Raw genomic sequence first — 24,803 nt, forward strand, 5'->3', positions numbered from 1 at the left:
TTATAGTCTGTACAACATGAACAGTGCACTCTCACCCTGTTGCGTTATAGTCTGAACAATATGAACAGATCACTCGCACCCTGTTGCGTTATAGTCTGTACAACATGAACAGTGCACTCTCACCCTGTTGCGTTATAGTCTGAACAACATGAACAGTTCACTCGCACCCTGTTGCGTTATAGTCTGTACAACATGAACAGTGCACTCGCACCCTGTTGCGTTATAGTCTGTACAACATGAACAGTGCGCTCTCAACCTATTGCGTTATAGTCTGTACAGCATGAACAGTGCACTCTCACCCTGTTGCGTTATAGTCTGTACAACATGAACAGTGCACTCTCAACCTATTGCGTTATAGTCTGTACATCATGAACAGTGCACTCTCACCCTGTTGCGTTATAGTCTGAACAACATGAACAGTGCACTCTCACCCTGTTGCGTTATAGTCCGTACGACATGAACAGTGCACTCTCACCCTTTTGCGTTATAGTCCGTACAACATGGACAGTGCACTCTCACCCTGTTGCGTTACAATCTGAACAACATGAACAGTGCACTCTCACCCTGTTGCGTTATAATCTGAACAACATGAACAGTGCACTCTCACCCTGTTGCGTTATAGTCTGTACAACATGAACAGTGCACTCTCACCCTGTTGCGTTATAATCTGAACAACATGAACAGTGCATTCTCACCCTGTTGCGTTATAGTCTGTACAACATGAACAGTGCACTCTCAACCTATTGCGTTATAGTCTGTACAACATGAAGAGTGCACTCTAACCCTGTTGCGTTATAGTGTGTACAACATGAACAGTGCACTCTCAACCTATTGCGTTATAGTCTGTACAACATGAAGAGTGCACTCTAACCCTGTTGCGTTATAGTGTGTACAACATGAACAGTGCACTCTCACCCTGTTGCGTTATAATCTGCACAACATGGAGAGATCACTCTCATCCTGTTGCCGTAAATTCTGCAGAACATGAACAGTGCTCTCTCACCCTGTTGCGTTATAGTCTGTACAACATGGAGAGTGCACTCTCACCCTGTTGCGTTTTAGTCTGAACAACATGAACAGTGCACTCTCAACCTATTGCGTTATAGTCTGTACAACATGAAGAGTGCACTCTAACCCTGTTGCGTTATAGTCTGCACAACATGGAGAGTGCACTCTCAACCTATTGCGTTATAGTCTGTACAACATGAAGAGTGCACTTTAACCCTGTTGCGTTATAGTGTGTACAACATGGACAGATCACTCTCACCCTGTTGCGTTACCGTCTGTGCAACATGAACAGATCACTCTCACCCTGTTGCGTTATAGTCTGTACAACATGAACAGTGTACTCTCACCCTGTTGCGTTATAGTCTGAACAACATGAACAGTGCACTCTCACCCTGTTGCGTTATAGTCTGAACAACATGAACAGTGCACTCGCACCCTGTTGCGTTATAGTCTGTACAACATGAACAGTGCACTCTCACCCTGTTGCGTTATAGTCTGAACAACATGAACAGTGCACTCTAACCCTGTTGCGTTATAGTCTGAACAACATGAACAGTGCACTCGCACCCTGTTGCGTTATAGTCTGTACAACATGAACAGTGTACTCTCACCCTGTTGCGTTATAGTCTGTACAACATGAACAGTGTACTCTCACCCTGTTGCGTTATAGTCTGTACAACATGAACAGTGTACTCTCACCCTGTTGCGTTATAGTCTGAACAACATGAACAGTGCACTCACATCCTGTTGACTTATAGTCTGAACAACATGAACAGTGCACTCTCACCCTGTTGCGTTATAGTCTGTACAACATGAACAGTGTACTCTCATCCTGTTGCGTTATAGTCTGAACAACATGAACAGTGCACTCGCACCCTATTGCGTTATAGTCTGTACAACATGAACAGTGTACTCTCACCCTGTTGCGTTATAGTCTGAACAACATGAACAGTGTACTCTCACCCTGTTGCGTTATAGTCTGAACGACATGAACAGTGCACTCGCACCCTGTTGCGTTATAGTCTGTACAACATGAACAGTGCACTCTCACCCTGTTGCGTTATTGTCATTACAACATGAACAGTGTACTCTCACCCTGTTGCGTTATAGTCTGAACAACATGAACAGTGCACTCGCACCCTGTTGCGTTATAGTCTGTACAACATGAACAGTGCTCTCTCACCCTGTTGCGTTATAGTCTGAACAACATGAACAGTGTACTCTCACCCTGTTGCGTTACAGTCTGAACAACATGAACAGTGTACTCTCACCCTGTTGCGTTATAGTCTGTACAACATGAACAGTGCACTCTCAACCTATTGCGTTATAGTCTGTACAACATAAAGAGTGCACTCTTACCCTGTTGCGTTATAGTCTGTACAACATGGAGAGATCACTCTCATCCTGTTGCCTTATATTCTGTAGAACATTAGTCATTGGGGACTCCATAGTTAGGGGAACAGATAGGAGGTTCTGTGGGAACGAGAGAGACTCACGGTTGGTGTGTTGCCTCCCAGGTGCCAGGGTACGTGATGTCTCCGATCGTGTTTTTGGGATCCTTAAGGGGGAGGGGGAGCACCCCCAAGTCGTGGTCCACATAGGCACCAACGACATAGGTAGGAAGAGAGATGGGGATTTAAGGCAGAAATTCAGGGAGCTAGGGTGGAAGCTTAGAGCGAGAACAACCAGAGTTGTTATCTCTGGGTTGTTGCCTGTGCCACGTGCTAGCGAAGAGAGGAATAGGGAGAGAGAGGAGTTGAACACGTGGCTGCAGGGATGGTGTAGGAGGGAGGGTTTTGGTTTCCTGGATAATTGGGGCTCGTTCTGGGGTAGGTGGGACCTCTACAAACAGGATGGTCTTCACCTGAACCAGAGGGGTACCAATATCCTGGGGGGGAGATTTGTTAGTGCTCTTCGGGGGGGTTTAAACTAAATCAGCAGGGGAATGGGAACCTAAATTGCAGTGCCAGTGTACAGGCTGTTGAGAGTAGTGAGGTAGGGGATAAGGTTACAGGGACGCAAGAGGGCACTGGCAAGCAAGAACTTGGTTTAAAGTGTGTCTACTTCAACGCCAGGAGCATCCGGAATAAGGTGGGTGAGCTTGCAGCATGGGTTGGTACCTGGGATCCTGATGTTGTGGCCATTTCGGAGACATGGGTAGAGCAGGGGCAGGAATGGATGTTGCAGGTTCCGGGATTTAGATGTTTCAGAAAGAACAGAGAAGAGGGTAAAAGAGGGGGGGGTGTGGCATTGTTAATCAAGGAAAGTATTACAGCGGCAGAAAGGACGTTTGAGGACTCGTCTACTGAGGTAGTATGGGCCGAGGTTAGAAACAGGAGAGGAGAGGTCACCCTGTTGGGAGTTTTCTATAGACCTCCGAATAGTTCCAGAGATGTAGAGGAAAGGATAGCGAAGATGATTCTCGACAGGAGCGAGAGTAACAGGGTAGTGGTTATGGGGGACTTTAACTTTCCAAATATTGACTGGAAATACTATAGTTCGAGTACTTTAGATGGGTCTGTTTTTGTCCAGTGTGTGCAGGAGGGTTTTCTGACACAGTATGTGGACAGGCCAACCAGGGGCGATGCCACATTGGATTTGGTACTGGGTAATGAACCCGGCCAGGTGTTCGATTTAGATGTAGGTGAGCACTTTGGCGATAGTGATCACAATTCGGTTAGGTTTACCTTAGCGATGGGCAGGGACAGGTATATACCGCAGGGCAAGAATTATAGCTGGGGGAAAGGAAATTATGACGCGATTAGGCAAGATTTAGGATGTGTAGGATGGGGAAGGAAACTGCAGGGGATGGGCACAAACGAAATGTGGAGCTTATTCAAGGAGCAGCTAATGCGTGTCCTTGATAAGTATGTACCTGTCAGGCAGGGAGGAAGTTGTCGAGCAAGGGAGCCGTGGTTTACTCAAGAAGTTGAAGCGCTTGTCAAGAGGAAGAGGGCGGCTTATGTTAGGATGAGACGTGAAGGCTCAGTTAGGGCGCTTGAGAGTTACAAGCTAGCCAGGAAGGATCTAAAGGGAGGGCTAAGAAGAGCAAGGAGAGGACACGAGAAGTCATTGGCGGATAGGATCAAAGAAAACCCTAAGGCTTTCTATAGGTATATCAGGAATAAACGAATGATAAGAGTTAGAACAGGGCCAATCAAGGATAGTAGTGGGAAGTTGTGTGCGGAATCAGAGGAGATAGGGGAAGCGTTAAATGAATATTTTTCGTCAGTATTTACAGTAGAGAAAGAAAATGTTGCCGAGGAGATTACTGAGATGCAGCCTACTAGGCTAGATGGGATTGAGATTCACAAGGAGGAGGTGTTAGCAATTTTGGAAAGAGTGAAAATAGATAAGTCCCCTGGGCCAGATGGGATTTATCCTAGGATTCTCTGGGAAGCCAGGGAGGAGATTGCAGAGCCGTTGTTGTTGATCTTCAAGTCGTCATTGTCGACAGGAGTAGTGCCGGAGGACTGGAGGATAGCAAATGTTGTCCCCTTGTTCAAGAAGGGGAGTAGAGACAGCCCTGGTAATTATAGACCTGTGAGCCTTACTTCGGTTGTGGGTAAAATGTTGGAAAAGGTTATAAGAGACAGGATTTATAATCATCTTGAAAAGAATAAGTTCATTTGCGATAGTCAGCACGGTTTTGTGAAAGGTAGGTCGTGCCTCACAAACCTTATTGAGTTTTTCGAGAAGGTGACCAAACAGGTGGATGAGGGTAAAGCCGTGGATGTGGTGTATATGGATTTCAGTAAGGCGTTTGATAAGGTTCCCCACGGTAGGCTATTGCAGAAAATACGCAAGTATGGGGTTGAAGGTGATTTAGAGCTTTGGATCAGAAATTGGCTAGCTGAAAGAAGACAGAGGGTGGTGGTTGATGGCAAATGTTCATCCTGGAGTTTAGTTACTAGTGGTGTACCGCAAGGTTCTGTTTTGGGGCCACTGCTGTTTGTCATTTTTATAAACGACCTGGATGAGGGTGTAGAAGGGTGGGTTAGTAAATTTGCGGATGACACGAAGGTCGGTGGAGTTGTGGATAGTGTCGAAGGGTGTTGTAGGGTACAGAGGGACATAGATAGGCTGCAGAGCTGGGCTGAGAGATGGCAAATGGAGTTTAATGCGGAGAAGTGTGAGGTGATTCACTTTGGAAGGAGTAACAGCAATGCAGAGTACTGGGCTAATGGGAAGATTCTTGGTAGTGTAGATGAGCAGAGAGATCTTGGTATCCAGGTACATAAATCCCTGAAAGTTGCTACCCAGGTTAATAGGGCTGTTAAGAAGGCATATGGTGTGTTAGCCTTTATTAGTAGGGGGATCGAGTTTCAGAGCCACGGGGTCATGATGCAGCTGTACAAAACTCTGGTGAGGCCGCACCTGGAGTATTGCGTGCAGTTCTGGTCACCGCATTATAGGAAGGATGTGGAAGCTTTGGAAAGGGTGCAGAGGAGATTTACTAGGATGTTGCCTGGTATGGAAGGAAGGTCTTACGAGGAAAGGCTGAGGGACTTGGGGTTGTTTTCGTTAGAGAGAAGGAGGAGGAGAGGTGACTTAATAGAGACATACAAGATAATCAGAGGGTTAGATAGGGTGGATAGTGAGAGTCTTTTTCCTCGGATGAGGATGGCAAACACGAGGGGACATAGCTTTAAGTTGAGGGGTGAAAGATATAGGACAGATGTCAGAGGTAGTTTCTTTACGCAGAGAGTAGTAGGGGCGTGGAACGCCCTGCCTGCAACAGTAGTAGACTCGCCAACTTTAAGGGCATTTAAGTGGTCATTGGATAGACATATGGATGTAAATGGAATAGTGTAGGTCAGATGATCGGCGCAACATCGAGGGCCGAAGGGCCTGTACTGCGCTGTAATGTTCTAATTCTAATTCTAAGATCACTCTCACCCTGTTGCGTTATAGTCTGAACAACATGAACAGTGTGCTCTCACCCTGTTGCGTTACAGTCTGAACAACATGAACAGTGTACTCTCACCCTGTTGCGTTATAGTCTGTACAACATGAACAGTGCACTCTCAACCTATTGCGTTATAGTCTGTACAACATAAGGAGTGCACTCTCACCCTGTTGCGTTATAGTCTGTACAACATGGAGAGATCACTCTCATCCTGTTGCTTTATAGTCTGTAGAACTTGGAGAGTGCACTCTCACCCTGTTACGTTATCGTCTGTGCAACATGAACAGTGCTCTCTTACCCTGTTGCGTTATAGTCTGTGCAACATGAACAGATCACTCTCACCCTGTTGCGTTATAGTCTGGACAAAATGAACAGTGCACTCTCACCCTGTTGCGTTATAGTCTGTACAACATGAACAGTGCACTCTCACCTTGTTGTGTTGTAGTCTGCACAACATGAACAGTGCACTCTCACCCTGTTGCGTTATAGTCTGAACAACATGGAGAGTGCTCTCTCACCCTGTTGCGTTATCGTCTGAACAACATGAACAGTGCACTCTCACCCTGTTGCGTTATAGTCGGAACAACATGAACAGTGCACTCTCACCCTGTTGCGTTATAGTCGGAACAACATGAACAGTGCTCTCTCACCCTGTTGCTTTATAGTCTGTAGAACTTGGAGAGTGCACTCTCACCCTGTTACGTTATCGTCTGTGCAACATGAACAGTGCTCTCTTACCCTGTTGCGTTATAGTCTGTGCAACATGAACAGATCACTCTCACCCTGTTGCGTTATAGTCTGGACAAAATGAACAGTGCACTCTCACCCTGTTGCGTTATAGTCTGTACAACATGAACAGTGCACTCTCACCCTATTGCGTTATCGTCATTACAACATGAATAGTGTACTCTCACCTTGTTGCGTTATAGTCTGTACAACATGATCAGTGCACTCTCACCCTGTTGCTTCACAGTCTGGACAACATGAACTGTGCACTCTCACCCTATTGTCATGTCCTCTGTACAACATGATCAGTGCACTCTCACCCTGTTGCGTTATAGTCTGGACAACATGATCAGTGCACTCTCACCCTGTTGCTTTACAGTCTGGACAACATGAACAGTGCACTCTCACCCTGTTGCGTTATAGTCTGAACAACATGAACAGTGCACTCGCACCCTGTTGCGTTATAGTCTGTACAACATGAACAGTGCACTCTCAACCTATTGCGTTATAGTCTGTACAACATAAAGAGTGCACTCTCACCCTGTTGCGTTATAGTCTGTACAACATGGAGAGATCACTGTCATCCTGTTGCCTTAAATTCTGTACAACATGAACAGTGCACTCTCACCCTATTGCGTTATAGTCTGTACAACATAAAGAGTGCACTCTCACACTATTGCGTTATAGTCTGTACAACATGAAAAGTGCTCTCTCACCCTGTTGCGTTATTGTCTGTCGAACATGAACATTGCACTCTCACCCTATTGCGTTATAGTCTGTACAACATGAAAAGTGCTCTCTCACCCTGTTGCGTTATTGTCTGTAGAACATGAACATTGCACTCTCACCCTGTTGCGTTATAGTCTGTAGAACATGAACATTGCACTCTCACCCTGTTGCGTTATAGTCTGTAGAACATGAACAGTGCACTCTCAACCTATTGCGTTATAGTCTGTACAACATAAAGAGTGCACTCTCACACTATTGCGTTATAGTCTGTACAACATGAACAGTGCACTCTCAACCTATTGCGTTATAGTCTGTACAACATAAAGAGTGCACTCTCACACTATTGCGTTATAGTCTGTACAACATGAAAAGTGCTCTCTCACCCTGTTGCGTTATTGTCTGTCGAACATGAACATTGCAATCTCATCCTGTTGCGTTATAGTCTGTACAACATGAACAGATCTCTCTCACCCTGTTGCGTTATCGTGTGTACAACATGAACAGTGCACTCTCACCCTGCTGCGTTATCATCTGTACAACATGCAGTGCAATCTCACCCTGTTGCATTACCGTCTGTACAACATGAACAGAGCACTCTCACCCTCTTGCGTTAAAGTCTGAACAACATGAACAGTGCTCTCTCACCCTGTTGCTTTATAGTCTGTACAACATGGAGAGTGGGCTCTCACCCTGTTGCGTTATCGTCTGTGCAACATGAACAGATCACTCTCACCCTGTTGCGTTATAATCTGTACAACATGAACAGTGCACTCTCACCCTGTTGCTTTATAGTCTGTACAACATGGAGAGTGCACTCTCACCCTGTAGCGTTATCGTCTGTACAACATGAACAGATCACTCTCACCCTGTTGCTTTATAGTCTGTACAACATGGTCAGTGCACTCTCACCCTGTTGTGTTATAGTCTGCACAAAATGAACAGTGCAGTCTCTACCTGTTCAAGATGGCTCCTGGGCTGGAAGCTCCCTAGCTGTTCAACTCTATCCATGGCCATCTGCTGCCATCCCTAACGTTTTCTCCCCCAATCTGCCCTCTTAAACTGTTTAAATTCCCCTGGCTCTTTAAATCAGTTCATTTTAGCCCTATCTAAAAGTTAACAGTTAGTTTTAGTGTATGTTACCTGGGCCCACTGCCCTCCCCCAGCCACACCTGCTCTTTGTTTTCTCAATGAAATTGATCCGGATGAAACTGACGAGAACAGCTGCCGATACTTCAATCTCCGATCCTGCTGTCTTCACAGTCCAGAGTGTCTGCAGCCACGGCATGCGGTAAGTCCATTGAGGTGAAGAAGGAGCTGCGGGACCCGAGAGAAGTCCTGTGAAAAGGTGCCCCGAACACCCAAAACATCCACGAACGGCCCCCCCGGCCGCAACTTCAAAGCGCCCGCGGGAGATGGCTCGGAGAGCATCTGCAGCGCACTGTCGGCAATGCTGCATGCTTTTATTTAAACCACTGCAAAAAAAAACCCTTAGCAAATGTAATCACCTCTAAGTCTGCCAAATGATGCTTCACCACCCGAAGGACGTGGATGAGCTTTCCGGACGTCGATGGTGGGCACTGAGGAAATGGCTTATTACCTGCACCAGATTCCACCCCCCCTCCCCCCCTTTTACCCCCCTTCCACCCCCCCCCCACCCCCGTCCCCTTCCCTGCTCCACCCTCTCAGCTCACCCCCTCACAACCCCGTCCCAGCCCGCCCCCCCCTCGCACCATCTTCACCCCGCACCCCCTTCCCCTGCACCCCCTCCCTCTACCCCTCCCCCTTGCATCCCCTCCTCCCACCGGCACCATCCTACACCTGTGTAGGGGCCCCAACAACCCCACTGCCTTGTGGGCGTCTCGGGAGAGACCAAGGCTAAGGGAGTAAACCCTAACAGAAAATCCGGAGCGGAACCCCGTAGGCGGTCATGTGTCACCTTTGGCATGTTTCCGGCAGTTCCTGCAGCCATACTGGTGCCAAACGTCGTGTCCTGCACTCCTTTGGACCCCACCAGAAAGGCCGAGAGGGGGTTTTGACGACTGGGCAATTCTCAACCTCCATAAATTTGCCCAGGCATGCGCCATGGAGAGGTCACTCCATAGTTGCCTCACAGCGACTAAAACAACACGGAAGGCAGCAGTTACGGGTTATAAGTCCAGATAAATTGGCGTAGAAACTGGGCGCCACGGGTTGCCTTTGTCGGTGGGAGAGGTCATTGCACCTCACTGGACAGCTACCGCCCGCCTCAAACCGGGCAGCCCCCGGTCAATAAGGTTCTGTCCCGCCACAGTCTGCCTGCTTCAATGGGTGCTTGGAGCTCAGGGTCATTGCCCGAAAGGTGGACTGATACACCGCACCAAACAACATGAAAAAAGGAAAGAAGGTACCAGCCCTTCGCTTTGCAAGCTGGAACGTCAGAACTATGTGTCCTGGCCTGTCGGAAGACCTTACACAAATCAACGATTCTCGGAAGACCGCCATCATTAACAACGAGCTCAGTAGATTCAATGTGGACATTGCAGCACTTCAGGAGACTCGCCTCCCCGCGAGTGGCTCTCTAGCAGAGCAAGACTACACCTTCTTCTGGCAGGGCAGGGATCCTGAAGAACCAAGACAGCATGGAGTGGGCTTCGCCATCAGAAACTCCTTGCTCAGCATGATAGAGCCTCCCTCAAATGGCTCGGAACGCATACTGTCCATCCGACTGCTCACCACCTCTGGTCCAGTACACCTACTCAGCATCTATGCTCCAACACTCTGCTCCGCACCTGAAGCTAAAGACCAGTTCTATGAACAACTCCATAACATCATTAGCAGCATCCCCAACACCGAACACCTATTCCTGCTGGGGGACTTTAATGCCAGGGTTGGGGCCGACCATGACTCATGGCCCTCCTGCCTTGGGCGCTATGGCGTTGGAAGGATGAATGAGAACGGGCAGAGACTGCTTGAGTTGTGTACCTATCATAACCTCTGCATCACCAACTCGTTCTTTCACACTAAACCCTGTCACCAGGTTTCATAGAGGCACCCAAGATCACGTCGTTGGCACCAGCTAGACCTCATTGTCACAAGGCGAGCCGCCTTAAACAGTGTTCAAATCACACGCAGCTTCCACAGTGCGGACTGCGACACCGACCACTCCCTGGTGTGCAGCAAGGTTAGACTCAGACCAAAGAAGTTGCATCATTCCAAGCAGAAGGGCCATCCGCGCATCAACACGAGCAGAATTTCTCACCCACAGCTGTTACAAAAATTTCTAAATTCACTTGTAACAGCCCTTCAAAACACTCCCACAGGGGATGCTGAGACCAAGTGGGCCCACATCAGAGACGCCATCTATGAGTCAGCTTTGACCACCTACGGCAAAAGTGCGAAGAGAAATGCAGACTGGTTTCAATCTCATAATGAAAAGCTGGAACCTGTCATAGCCGCTAAGCGCATTGCACTTTTGAACTACAAGAAAGCCCCCAGCGATTTAACATCCGCAGCACTTAAAGCAGCCAGAAGTACTGCACAAAGAACAGCTAGGCATTGCGCAAATGACTACTGGCAACACCTATGCAGTCATATTCAGCTGGCCTCAGACACCGGAAACATCAGAGGAATGTATGATGGCATGAAGAGAGCTCTTGGGCCAACCATCAAGAAGATCACCCCCCTCAAATCTAAATCGGGGGACATAATCACTGACCAACGCAAACAGATGGACCGCTGGGTTGAGCACTACCTAGAACTGTACTCCAGGGAGAATGCTGTCACTGAGACTGCCCTCAATGCAGCCCAGCCTCTACCAGTCATGGATGAGCTGGACATACAGCCAACCAAATCGGAACTCAGTGATGCCATTGATTCCCTAGCCAGCGGAAAAGCCCCTGGGAAGGACAGCATTACCCCTGAAATAATCAAGAGTGCCAAGCCTGCTATACTCTCAGCACTACATGAACTGCTATGCCTGTGCTGGGACGAGGGAGCAGTACCCCAGGACATGCGCGATGCCAACATCATCACCCTCTATAAAAACAAAGGTGACCGCGGTGACTGCAACAACTACCGTGGAATCTCCCTGCTCAGCATAGTGGGGAAAGTCTTTGCTCGAGTCGCTCTGAACAGGCTCCAGAAGCTGGCCGAGCGCGTCTACCCTGAGGCACAGTGTGGCTTTCGTGCAGAGAGATCGACTATTGACATGCTGTTCTCCCTTCGTCAGATACAGGAGAAATGCCGTGAACAACAGATGCCCCTCTACATTGCTTTCATTGATCTCACCAAAGCCTTTGACCTCGTCAGCAGACGTGGTCTCTTCAGACTACTAGAAAAGATCGGATGTCCACCAAAGCTACTAAGTATCATCACCTCATTCCATGACAATATGAAAGGCACAATTCAACATGGTGGCTCCTCATCAGAGCCCTTTCCTATCCTGAGTGGTGTGAAACAGGGCTGTGTTCTCGCACCCACACTTTTTGGGATTTTCTTCTCCCTGCTGCTTTCACATGCGTTCAAATCCTCTGAAGAAGGAATTTTCCTCCACACAAGATCAGGGGGCAGGTTGTTCAACCTTGCCCGTCTAAGAGCGAAGTCCAAAGTACGGAAAGTCCTCATCAGAGAACTCCTCTTTGCTGACGATGCTGCTTTAACATCTCACACTGAAGAATGCCTGCAGAGTCTCATCGACAGGTTTGCGTCTGCCTGCAATGAATTTGGCCTAACCATCAGCCTCAAGAAAACGAACATCATGGGGCAGGATGTCAGAAATGCTCCATCCATCAATATTGGCGACCACGCTCTGGAAGTGGTTCAAGAGTTCACCTACCTAGGCTCAACTATCACCAGTAACCTGTCTCTAGATGCAGAAATCAACAAGCGCATGGGTAAGGCTTCCACTGCTATGTCCAGACTGGCCAAGAGAGTGTGGGAAAATGGCGCACTGACACGGAACACAAAAGTCCGAGTGTACCAGGCCTGTGTCCTCAGTACCTTGCTCTACGGCAGCGAGGCCTGGACAACGTATGCCAGCCAAGAGCGACGTCTCAATTCATTCCATCTTCGCTGCCTTCGGAGAATACTTGGCATCAGGTGGCAGGACTATATCTCCAACACAGAAGTCCTTGAAGCGGCCAACACCCCCAGCTTATACACACTACTGAGTCAGCGGCGCTTGAGATGGCTTGGCCATGTGAGCCGCATGGAAGATGGCAGGATCCCCAAAGACACATTGTACAGCGAGCTCGCCACTGGTATCAGACCCACCGGCCGTCCATGTCTCCGTTATAAAGACGTCTGCAAACGCGACATGAAATCGTGTGACATTGATCACAAGTCGTGGGAGTCAGTTGCCAGCATTCGCCAGAGCTGGCGGGCAGCCATAAAGACAGGGCTAAATTGTGGCGAGTCGAAGAGACTTAGTAGTTGGCAGGAAAAAAGACAGAGGCGCAAGGGGAGAGCCAACTGTGCAACAGCCCCAACAAACAAATTTCTCTGCAGCACCTGTGGAAGAGCCTGTCACTCCAGAATTGGCCTTTATAGCCACTCCAGGCGCTGCTTCACAAACCACTGACCACCTCCAGGCGCGTATCCATTGTCTCTCGAGATAAGGAGGCCCAAAAGAAAGAAGAAAGAAGTCTCTACCTATTGCGTTATAGTCTGTACAACATGAACAGTGCACTCTCACCCTGTTGCCTTATAGTCTGTACAACATGAACAGTGCACTCTCACCCTGTTGCATTATAGTCTGTCCACCATGAACAGATCACTCTCACCCTGTTGCGTTATAGTCTGGACAACATGAACATTGCTCTCTCACCCTGTTGCGTTATCGTCTGTAGAACATGAACATTGCACTCTCACCCTGTTGCGTTATAGTCTGTAAAGCATGGTGAGTGCAATCTCATCCTGTTGCGTTATCGTCTGTACAACATGAACAGTGCTCTCTCAACCTATTGCGTTGTGCTCTGTACAACATAAAGAGTGCACTCTTACCCTGTTGCATTATAGTCTGTACAACATGAACAGTGCTCTCTCACCCTGTTGCGTTATCGTCTGTAGAACATGAACATTGCACTCTCACCCTGTTGCGTTATAGTCGGAACAACATGAACAGTGCACTCTCATCCTGTTGCGCTATCGTCTGTATAACATGAATAGTGCACTCTCTCCCTGTTGCTTTATAGTCAGTAAAACATGGAGAGTGCACTCTCACCCTGTTGCTTTATATTCTGTACAACATGAACAGATCACTCTCACCCTATTGCGTTATCGTCTGTACAACATGAACAGATCACTCTCACCCTATTGCGTTATCGTCATTGCAACATGAACAGTGCACTCTCACCCTGTTGCGTTATAGTCTGTACAACATGAACAGTGCACTCTCACCCTATTGCGTTATAGTCTGTACAACATGGAGAGTGCACTCTCACCCTGTTGCTTTATAGTCTGTGCAACATGGAGAGTGCATTCTCACACTGTTACGTTATTGTCTGTGCAACATGAACATTGCTCTCTTACCCTGTTGCGTTATAGTCTGTACAGCATGAACAGATCACTCTCACCCTGTTGCTTTATCGTCTGCACAACATGAACTGTGCACTCTCTACCTATTGCGTTATAGTCTGTACTACATGGACAGTGCACTCTCACCCTGTTGCGTTATAGTCTGGACAACATGATCAGTGCATTCTCACCCTGTTGCGTATACATTCTGAACAACATGAACAGTGTAATTTCACCCTGTTGCGTTATAGTCTGAACAACATGAACAGTGCACTCTCACCCTGTTGCGTTATAGTCTGTACAACATGAACAGTGCACTCTCAACCTATTGCGTTATAGTCTGTACAACATAAAGAGTGCACTCTCACCCTGTTGCGTTATAGTCTGTACAAAATGGACAGTGCTCTCTCACCCTGTTGCATTATCGTCTGTAGAACATGAACATTGCACTCTCACCCTGTTGCGTTATAGTCTGTACAGCATGGAGAGTGCAATCTCATCCTGTTGCGTTATAGTTTACAAAATGGAGAGTGCACTCTCAGCCTGTTGCGTTATAGTCTGCACAGCATGAACAGTGCACTCTCACCCTGTTGCGTTATCGTCTGTACAACATGAACAGTGCAATCTCACCCTGTTGCGTTATAGTCTGAACAACATGAACAGTGCCCTCTTACCCTGTTGCGTTATAGTCTGTACAACATGAACAGATCTCTCTCACCCTGTTGCGTGATTGTCTGTCCAACATGACCATACCACTCTCAACCTGCTGCGTGATAGCCTGTACAACATGAACAGTGTACTCTCACCCTGTTGCGTTATAGTCTGAACAACATGAACAGTGCACTCTCACCCTGTTGCTTTCCAGTCAGTACAACATGGAGAGTGCACTCTCACCCTGTTGTGTTATAGTCTGTGCAACATGAAAAGTGCACTCTCACCCTGTTGCTTTCTAGTCAGTACAACATGGAGAGTGCTCTCTCACCCTGTTGCGTTATAGCCTGAACAACATGAACAGTGCACTCTCACCCTGTTGCTTTCCAGTCAGTACAACATGGAGAGTGCTCTCTCACCCTGTTGCGTTATAGCCTGAACAACATGAACAGTGTACTCTCACCCTGTTGCGTTATAGTCTTTGCAACATGAACAATGCACTCTCAAGCTAATGCGTTATCGTCTGTACAACATGAAGAGTGCACTCTCACACTGTTGCGTAAAAGTCTGTACAACATGAACAGTGCACTCTCACCCTATTGCGTTAAAGTCTGGACAACATGAACAGTGCACTCTCACCCTGTTGCTTTATAGTCTGTACAACATGGAGAGTGCACTCTCACCCTGTTGCTTTATCGTCTGTGCAACATGTACAGATCACTCTCACCCTGTTGCGTTATAGTCTGTATAACATGAACAGTGCTCTCTCACCCTGTTGCGTTATAGTCTGTACAACATGAACAGATCACTCTCACCCTGTTGCGTTATAGTCTGTATAACATGAACAGTGCACTCTCACCCTGTTGCGTTATAGTCTGTATAACATGAACAGTGCACTCTCACCCTGTTGCGTTATAGTCTGTATAACATGAACAGTGCACTCTCACCCTGTTGCGTTATAGTCTGTACAACATGAACAGATCACTCTCAACCTGTTGCGTTATAGTCTGGACAACATGAACAGTGCACTCTCACCCTGTAGCTTTATAGTCTGTACAACATGGAGAGTGCATTCTCACCCTGTTGCGTTATAGTCTGTACAACATGAACAGATCACACTCACCCTGTTGCGTTATAGTCTGTACAACATGAAGAGATCACTCTTACCCTGTTGCGTTATAGTCTGTACAACATGAACAGATCACTCTCACCCTATTGCGTTATCGTCATGTCAACATGAACAGTGCACTCTCTACCTATTGCATTATAGTCTGTACAACATGAACAGTGCACTCTCACCCTGTTGCCTTAAATTCTGTACTACATGAACAGTGCACTCTCTACCTATTGCGTTATAGTCTGGACAACATGATCAGTGCACTCTCACCCTGTCGCGTTATAGTCTGAACAACATGAACAGTGTAATTTCACCCTGTTGCGTTATAGTCTGAACAACATGAACAGTGCACTCGCACCCTGTTGCGTTATAGTCAGTACAACATGAACAGTGCACTCTCAACCTATTGCGTTATAGTCTGTCCAACATAAAGAGTGCACTCTCACCCTGTTGCGTTATAGTCTGTACAACATGGACAGTGCACTCTCACACTATTGCGTTATAGTCTGTACAACATGAACAGTGCTCTCTCACCCTGTTGCGTTATAGTCTGTACAACATGAACAGTGCAATCTCATCCTGTTGCGTTATAGTTTACAAAATGGAGAGTGCACTCTCAACCTGTTGCGTTATAGTCTGCACAGCATGAACAGTGCACTCTCACCCTGTTGCGTTATAGTCTGAACAACATGAACAGTGCAATCTCACCCTGTTGCGTTATAGTCTGAACAACATGAACAGTGCACTCTCACCCTGTTGCGTTATAGTCTGCACAGCATGAGCAGTGCACTCTCACCCTGTTGCGTTATCGTCTGTACAACATGAACAGTGCAATCTCACCCTGTTGCGTTATAGTCTGCACAGCATGAACAGTGCACTCTCTCCCTGTTGCGTTATAGTCTGTACAACATGAACAGTGCTCTCTTACCCTGTTGCGTTATAGTCTGTGCAACATGAACAGATCTCTCTCACCCTGTTGCGTGATTGTCTGTCCAACATGAACATACCACTCGCAACCTGCTGCGTGATAGTCTGTACAACATGAACAGTGTACTCTCACCCTGTTGCGTTATAGTCTGAACAACATGAACAGTGTACTCTCACCCTGTTGCTTTCTAGTCAGTACAACATGGAGAGTGCACTCTCACCCTGTTGCGTTATTGTCTGAACAACATGAACAGTGTACTCTCACCCTGTTGCGTTATAGTCTGTGCAACATGAACAGTGCACTCTCAAGCTAATGCGTTATCGTCTGTGCAACATGAAGAGTGCACTCTCACACTGTTGCGTAATAGTCTGTACAACATGGACAGTGCACGCTCACCCAATTGCATAAAAGTCTGTACAACATGAACAGTGCACTCTCACCCTGTTGCTTTATAGTCTGCACAACATGGAGAGTGCACTCTCACCCTGTTGCTTTATCGTCTGTGCAACATGAACAGTGCACTCTCACCCTGTTGCGTTATCGTCTGTATAACATGAACAGTGCACTCTCATCCTGTTGCGTTATAGTCTGTATAACATGAACAGTGCACTCTCACCCTGTTGCGTTATATTCTGTACAACATGAACAGTGCACTCTCACCCTGTTGCGTTATAGTCTGTATAACATGAACAGTGCACTCTCACCCTGTTGCGTTATAGTCTGTACAACATGTACAGTGCACTCTCACCCTGTTGCATTATAATCTGTACAACATGAACAGTGCACTCTCACCCTGTTGCGTTATAGTCTGTACAACATGAACAGTGCACTCTCACCCTGTTGCGTTATAGTCTGGACAACATGAACAGTGCACTCTCACCCTGTTGCGTTATAGTCTGTACAACATGTACAGTGCACTCTCACCCTGTTGCGTTATAGTCTGTACAACATGGAGAGTGCATTCTCACCCTGTTACGTTATTGTCTGTGCAACATGAACATTGCTCTCTTACTCTGTTGCGTTATATTCTGTACAACATGAACAGATCACTCTCACCCTGTTGCGTGATAGTCTGTACAACATGAACAGATCACTCTCATCCTGTTGCGTTATAGTCTGGACAACATGAACAGTGCACTCTCACCCTGTTGCGTTATAGTCTGAACAACATGAACAGTGCATTCTCACCCTGTTGCTTTATAGTCTGGACAACATGAACAGTGCACTCTCACCCTGTTGTGTTATTGTCTGTACAACATGATCAGTGCACTCTCACCCTGTTGCGTTATAGTCTGAACAACATGAACAGTGTATTCTCACCCTGTTGCTTTATAGTCTGAACAACATGAACAGTGCACTCGCACCCTGTTGCGTTATAGTCTGTGCAACATGAACAGTGTATTCTCACCCTGTTGCTTTATAGTCTGAACAACATGAACAGTGCACTCGCACCCTGTTGCGTTATAGTCTGTGCAACATGAACAGTGTATTCTCACCCTGTTGCTTTATAGTCTGAACAACATGAACAGTGCACTCTCACCCTGTTGTGTTATAGTCTGAACAACATGAACAGTGCACTCGCACCCTGTTGCGTTATAGTCTGTGCAACATGAACAGTGCACTCTCACCCTGTTACGTTATTGTCTGTACAACATGAACATTGCTCTCTTACCCTGTTGCGTTATAGTCTGTACAGCATGAACAGATCACTCTCACCCTGTTGCGTTATCGTCTGTACAGCATGAACAGATCACTCTCACCCTGTTGCGTTATAGTCTGTACAACATGAACAGTGCACTCGCACCCTGTTGCGTTATAGTCTGTGCAACATGAACAGTGCACTCTCACCCTGTTACGTTATTCTCTGTGCAACATGAACATTGCTCTCTTACCCTGTTGCGTTATAGTCTGTACAGCATGAACAGATCACTCTCACCCTGTTGCGTTATCGTCTGTACAGCATGAACAGATCACTCTCATCCTGTTGCGTTATAGTCTGTACAACATGAACAGTGCACTCGCACCCTGTTGCGTTATAGTCTGTGCAACATGAACAGTGCACTCTCACCCTGTTACGTTATTGTCTGTGCAACATGAACATTGCTCTCTTACCCTGTTGCGTTATAGTCTGTACAGCATGAACAGATCACTCTCACCCTGTTGCGTTATAGTCTGTACAGCATGAACAGATCACTCTCACCCTGTTGCGTTATAGTCTGTACAACATGAACAGATCACTCTCTACCTATTGCGTTATAGTCTGTACAACATGAACAGTGCACTCTCACCTTGTTGCTTTATCGTCTGCACAACATGGACAGTGCACTCTCACCCTGTTGCGTTATAGTCTGTACAACATGGAGAGATCAGTCTCATCCTTTTGCCTTAAATTCTGTACTACATGAACAGTGCACTCTCACCCTATTGCGTTATAGTCTGGACAACATGATCAGTGCACTCTAACCCTGTTGCGTTACAGTCTGAACAACATGAACAGTGTAATTTCACCCTGTTGCGTTATAGTCTGAATAACATGAACAGTGCACACACACCCTGTTGCGTTATAGTCTGTACAACATGAACAGTGCACTCTCAACCTATTGCGTTATAGTCTGTACAACATAAAGAGTGCACTCTCACCCTGTTGTGTTATAGTCTGTACAAATGGACAGTGCACTCTCACACTGTTGCGTTATAGTCTGTACAACATGAACAGTGCTCTCTCACCCTGTTGCGTTATAGTCTGTACAACATGAACAGTGCACTCTCACCCTGTTGCTTTATAGTCTGTACAACATGGAGAGTGCATTCTCACCCTGTTACGTTATTGTCTGTACAACATGAACAGATCACTCTCAACCTGTTGCGTTATAGTCTGGACAACATGAACAGTGCACTCTCACCCTGTTGCGTTATCGTCTGTACAACATGATCAGTGCACTCTCACCCTGTTGCGTTATAGTCTGAACAACATGAACAGTGTATTCTCACCCTGTTGCGTTATAGTCTGAACAACATGAACAGTGCACTCGCACCCTGTTGCGTTATAGTCTGTACAACATGAACAGTGCACTCTCACCCTGTTGAGTTATAGTCTGTACAACATGAACAGTGTATTCTCACCCTGTTGCGTTATAGTCTGAACAACATGAACAGTGTATTCTCACCCTGTTGCGTTATAGTCTGTACAACATGAACAGTGCACTCTCACCCTGTTGAGCTATAGTCTGAACAACATGAACAGTGTATTCTCACCCTGTTGCGTTATAGTCTGAACAACATGAACAGTGCACTCGCACCCTGTTGCGTTATAGTCTGAACAACATGAACAGTGCACTCTTACCCTGTTGCTTTACAGTCTGTCCTACATGGAGAGTGCATTCTCACCCTGTTACGTTATTGTCTGTGCAACATGAACATTGCTCTCTTACCCTGTTGCGTTATAGTCTGTACAGCATGAACAGATCACTCTCACCCTGTTGCGTTATAGTCTGTACAACATGAACAGATCACTCTCACCCTATTGCGTTATCGTCATTGCAACATGAACAGCACACTCACACCTTGTTGCTTTATCGTCTGCACAACATGAACAGTGCACTCTCTACCTATTGCGTTATAGTCTGTACAACATGAACAGTGCACTCTCACCCTGTTGCGTTATAGTCTGTACTACATGGACAGTGCACTCTCACCCTATTGCGTTATAGTCTGTACAACATGGAGAGATCACTCTCATCCTGTTGCCTTAAATTCTGTACTACATGAACAGTGCACTCTCACCCTATTGCGTTATAGTCTGGACAACATGATCAGTGCACTCTCACCCTGTTGCGTTACAGTCTGAACAACATGAACAGTGTAATTTCACCCTGTTGCGTTATAGTCTGAACAACTTGAACAGTGCACTCGCACCCTGTTGCGTTATAGTCTGTACAACATGAACAGTGCACTCTCAACCTATTGCGTTATAGTCTGTACAACATAAAGAGTGCACTCTCACCCTGTTGCGTTATAGACTGTACAACATGGACAGTGCACTCTCACACTATTGCGTTATAGTCTGTACAACATGAACAGTGCTCTCTCACCCTTTTGCTTTATCGTCTGTAGAACATGAACATTGCACACTCACCCTGTTGCGTTATAGTCTGTCCAGCATGGAGAGTGCAATCTCATCCTGTTGCGTTATAGTTTACAAAATGGAGAGTGCACTCTCAACCTGTTGCGTTATAGTCTGCACAGCATAAACAGTGCACTCTCACCCTGTTGCGTTATCGTCTGTACAACATGAACAGTGCCCTCTTACCCTGTTGCGTTATAGTCTGTACAACATGAACAGATCTCTCTCACCCTGTTGCGTTATAGTCTGTCCAACTTGAACATACCACTCTCAACCTGCTGCGTGATAGTCTGAACAACATGAACAGTGTACTCTCACCCTGTTGCGTTATAGTCTGAACAACATGAACAGTGCACTCGCACCCTGTTGCGTTATAGTCTGTGCAACATGAACAGTGCACTCTCACCCTGTTGCTTTCTAGTCAGTACAACATGAACAGTGCACTCTCAACTTGTTGCTTTATCGTCTGCACAACATGAACAGTGCACTCTCTACCTATTGCGTTATAATCTGTACAACATGAACAGTGCACTCTCACCCTGTTGCGTTATAGTCTGTACTACATGGACAGTGCACTCTCACCCTGTTGCGTTATAGTCTGTACAACATGGAGAGATCACTCTCATCCTTTTGCCTTTAATTCTGTACTACATGAACAGTGCACTCTCACCCTATTGCGTTATAGTCTGGACAACATGATCAGTGCACTCTAACCCTGTTGCGTTACAGTCTGAACAACATGAACAGTGTAATTTCACCCTGTTGCGTTATAGTCTGAACAACATGAACAGTGCACTCACACCCTGTTGCGTTATAGTCTGTACAACATGGAGAGATCACTCTCATCCTTTTGCCTTTAATTCTGTACTACATGAACAGTGCACTCTCACCCTATTGCGTTATAGTCTGGACAACATGATCAGTGCACTCTAACCCTGTTGCGTTACAGTCTGAACAACATGAACAGTGTAATTTCATCCTGTTGCGTTATAGTCTGTACAACATGAACAGTGCACTCTCAACCTATTGCGTTATAGTCTGTACAACATAAAGAGTGCACTCTCACCCTGTTGCGTTATAGTCTGTACTACATGGACAGTGCACTCTCACCCTGTTGCGTTATAGTCTGTACAACATGGAGAGATCACTCTCATCCTTTTGCCTTTAATTCTGTACGACATGAACAGTGCACTCTCACCCTGTTGCGTTATAGTCTGGGCAACATGATCAGTGCACTCTAACCCTGTTGCGTTACAGTCTGAACAACATGAACAGTGTAATTTCACCCTGTTGCGTTATAGTCTGCACAACATGAACAGTGCACTCTCACCCTGTTGCGTTATAGTCTGTACAACATGAACAGTGCACTCTCACCCTGTTGCTTTATAGTCTGTACAACATGGAGAGTGTATTCTCACCCTGTTACGTTATTATCTGTACAACAGGAACAGTGCACTCTCACACAATTGCGTTATAGTCTGTACAACATGAACAGTGCACTCTCACCCTGTTGCTTTATAGTCTGTACAACATGAACAGTGCACTCTCACCCTGTTGCTTTATAGTCTGTACAACATGGAGAGTGTATTCTCACCCTGTTACGTTATTGTCTGTGCAACATGAACATTGCTCTCTTACCCTGTTGCATTATATTCTGTACAACATGAGCAGATCACTCTCACCCTGTTGCGTGATAGTCTGTACAACATGAACAGATCACTCTCAACCTGTTGCGTTATAGTCTGGACAACATGAACAGTGCACTCGCACCCTGTTGCGTTATAGTCTGTACAACATGAACAGTGCACTCTCACCCTGTTGCGTTATAGTCTGTACAACATGAACAGTGCACTCTCACCCTGTTGCGTTGTAGTCTGTACAACATGAACAGTGCACTCTCACCCTGTTGCGTTATCGTCTGTACAACATGAACAGTGCACTCTCACCCTGTTGCTTTATAGTCTGTCCAACATGGAGAGTGCATTCTCACCCTGTTACGTTATTGTCTGTGCAACATGAACATTGCTCTCTTACCCTGTTGCGTTATAGTCTGTACAGCATGAACAGATCACTCTCACCCTGTTGCGTTATAGTCTGTACAACATGAACAGATCACTCTCACCCTGTTGCGTTATAGTCTGTACAACATGAACAGATCACTCTCACCCTGTTGCGTTATAGTCTGTACAACATGAACAGTGCACTCTCAACCTATTGCGTTATAGTCTGTACAACATGAACAGTGCACTCTCACCCTGTTGCGTTATAGTCTTTACAACATGAACAGTGCACTCTCACCCTGTTGCGTTATAGTCTGTACAACATGAACAGTGCACTCTCAACCTATTGCGTTATAGTCTGTACAACATGGAGAGTGCATTCTCACCCTGTTACGTAATTGTCTGTGCAACATGAACATTGCTCTCTTACCCTGTTGCGTTATAGTCTGTACAGCATGAACAGATCACTCTCACCCTGTTGCGTTATAGTCTGTACAACATGAACAGATCACTCTCACCCTGTTGCGTTATAGTCTGTACAACATGAACAGATCACTCTCACCCTATTGCGTTATCGTCATTGCAACATGAACAGTGCACTCTCACCTTGTTGCTTTATCGTCTGTACAGCATGAACAGATCACTCTCACCCTGTTGCGTTATAGTCTGTACAACATGAACAGATCACTCTCACCCTGTTGCGTTATAGTCTTTACAACATGAACAGTGCACTCTCAACCTATTGCGTTATAGTCTGTGCAACATGAACAGTGCACTCTCACCCTGTTGCGTTATAGTCTGCACAACATGAACAGTGCACTCTCACCCTGTTGCGTTATAGTCTGTACAACATGAACAGTGCACTCTCAACCTATTGCTTTCTAGTCAGTACAACATGAACAGTGCACTCTCACCCTGTTGCGTTATAGTCTGAACAACATGAACAGTGCACTCGCACCCTGTTGCGTTATAGTCTGTGCAACATGAACAGTGCACTCTCACCCTGTTGCTTTCTAGTCAGTACAACATGAACAGTGCACTCTCACCCTGTTGCATTATAGTCTGTACAACATGAACAGTGCACTCTCACCCTGTTGCTTTATAGTCTGTACAACATGGAGAGTGCACTCTCACCCTGTTACGTTATTGTCTGTGCAACATGAACATTGCTCTCTTACCCTGTTGCGTTATAGTCTGTACAGCATGAACAGATCACTCTCACCCTATTGCGTTATCGTCATTGCAACATGAACAGTGCACTCTCAACTTGTTGCTTTATCGTCTGCACAACATGAACAGTGCACTCTCTACCTATTGCGTTATAGTCCGTACAACATGAACAGTGCACTCTCACCCTGTTGCGTTATAGTCTGTACTACATGGACAGTGCACTATCACCCTGTTGCGTTATAGTCTGTACAGCATGGAGAGATCACTCTCATCCTTTTGCCTTTAATTCTGTACTACATGAACAGTGCACTCTCACCCTATTGCGTTATAGTCTGGACAACATGATCAGTGCACTCTAACCCTGTTGCGTTACAGTCTGAACAACATGAACAGTGTAATTTCACCCTGTTGCGTTATAGTCTGAACAACAGGAACAGTGCACTCACACCCTGTTGCGTTATAGTCTGTACAACATGAACAGTGCACTCTCAACCTATTGCGTTATAGTCTGTACAACATAAAGAGTGCACTCTCACCCTGTTGCGTTATAGTCTGTACTACATGGACAGTGCACTCTCACCCTGTTGCGTTATAGTCTGTACAACATGGAGAGATCACTCTCATCCTTTTGCCTTTAATTCTGTACTACATGAACAGTGCACTCTCACCCTATTGCGTTATAGTCTGGACAACATGATCAGTGCACTCTAACCCTGTTGCGTTACAGTCTGAACAACATGAACAGTGTAATTTCACCCTGTTGCGTTATAGTCTGTACAACATGAACAGTGCACTCTCACCCTGTTGCTTTATAGTCTGTACAACATGGAGAGTGTATTCTCACCCTGTTACGTTATTGTCTGTGCAACATGTACATTGCTCTCTTACCCTGTTGCGTTATATTCTGTACAACATGAGCAGATCACTCTCACCCTGTTGCGTGATAGTCT

This window comes from Heterodontus francisci, unplaced genomic scaffold, assembly GCF_036365525.1.
Source record: "Heterodontus francisci isolate sHetFra1 unplaced genomic scaffold, sHetFra1.hap1 HAP1_SCAFFOLD_209, whole genome shotgun sequence".
Lineage (NCBI taxonomy): Eukaryota > Metazoa > Chordata > Chondrichthyes > Heterodontiformes > Heterodontidae > Heterodontus > Heterodontus francisci.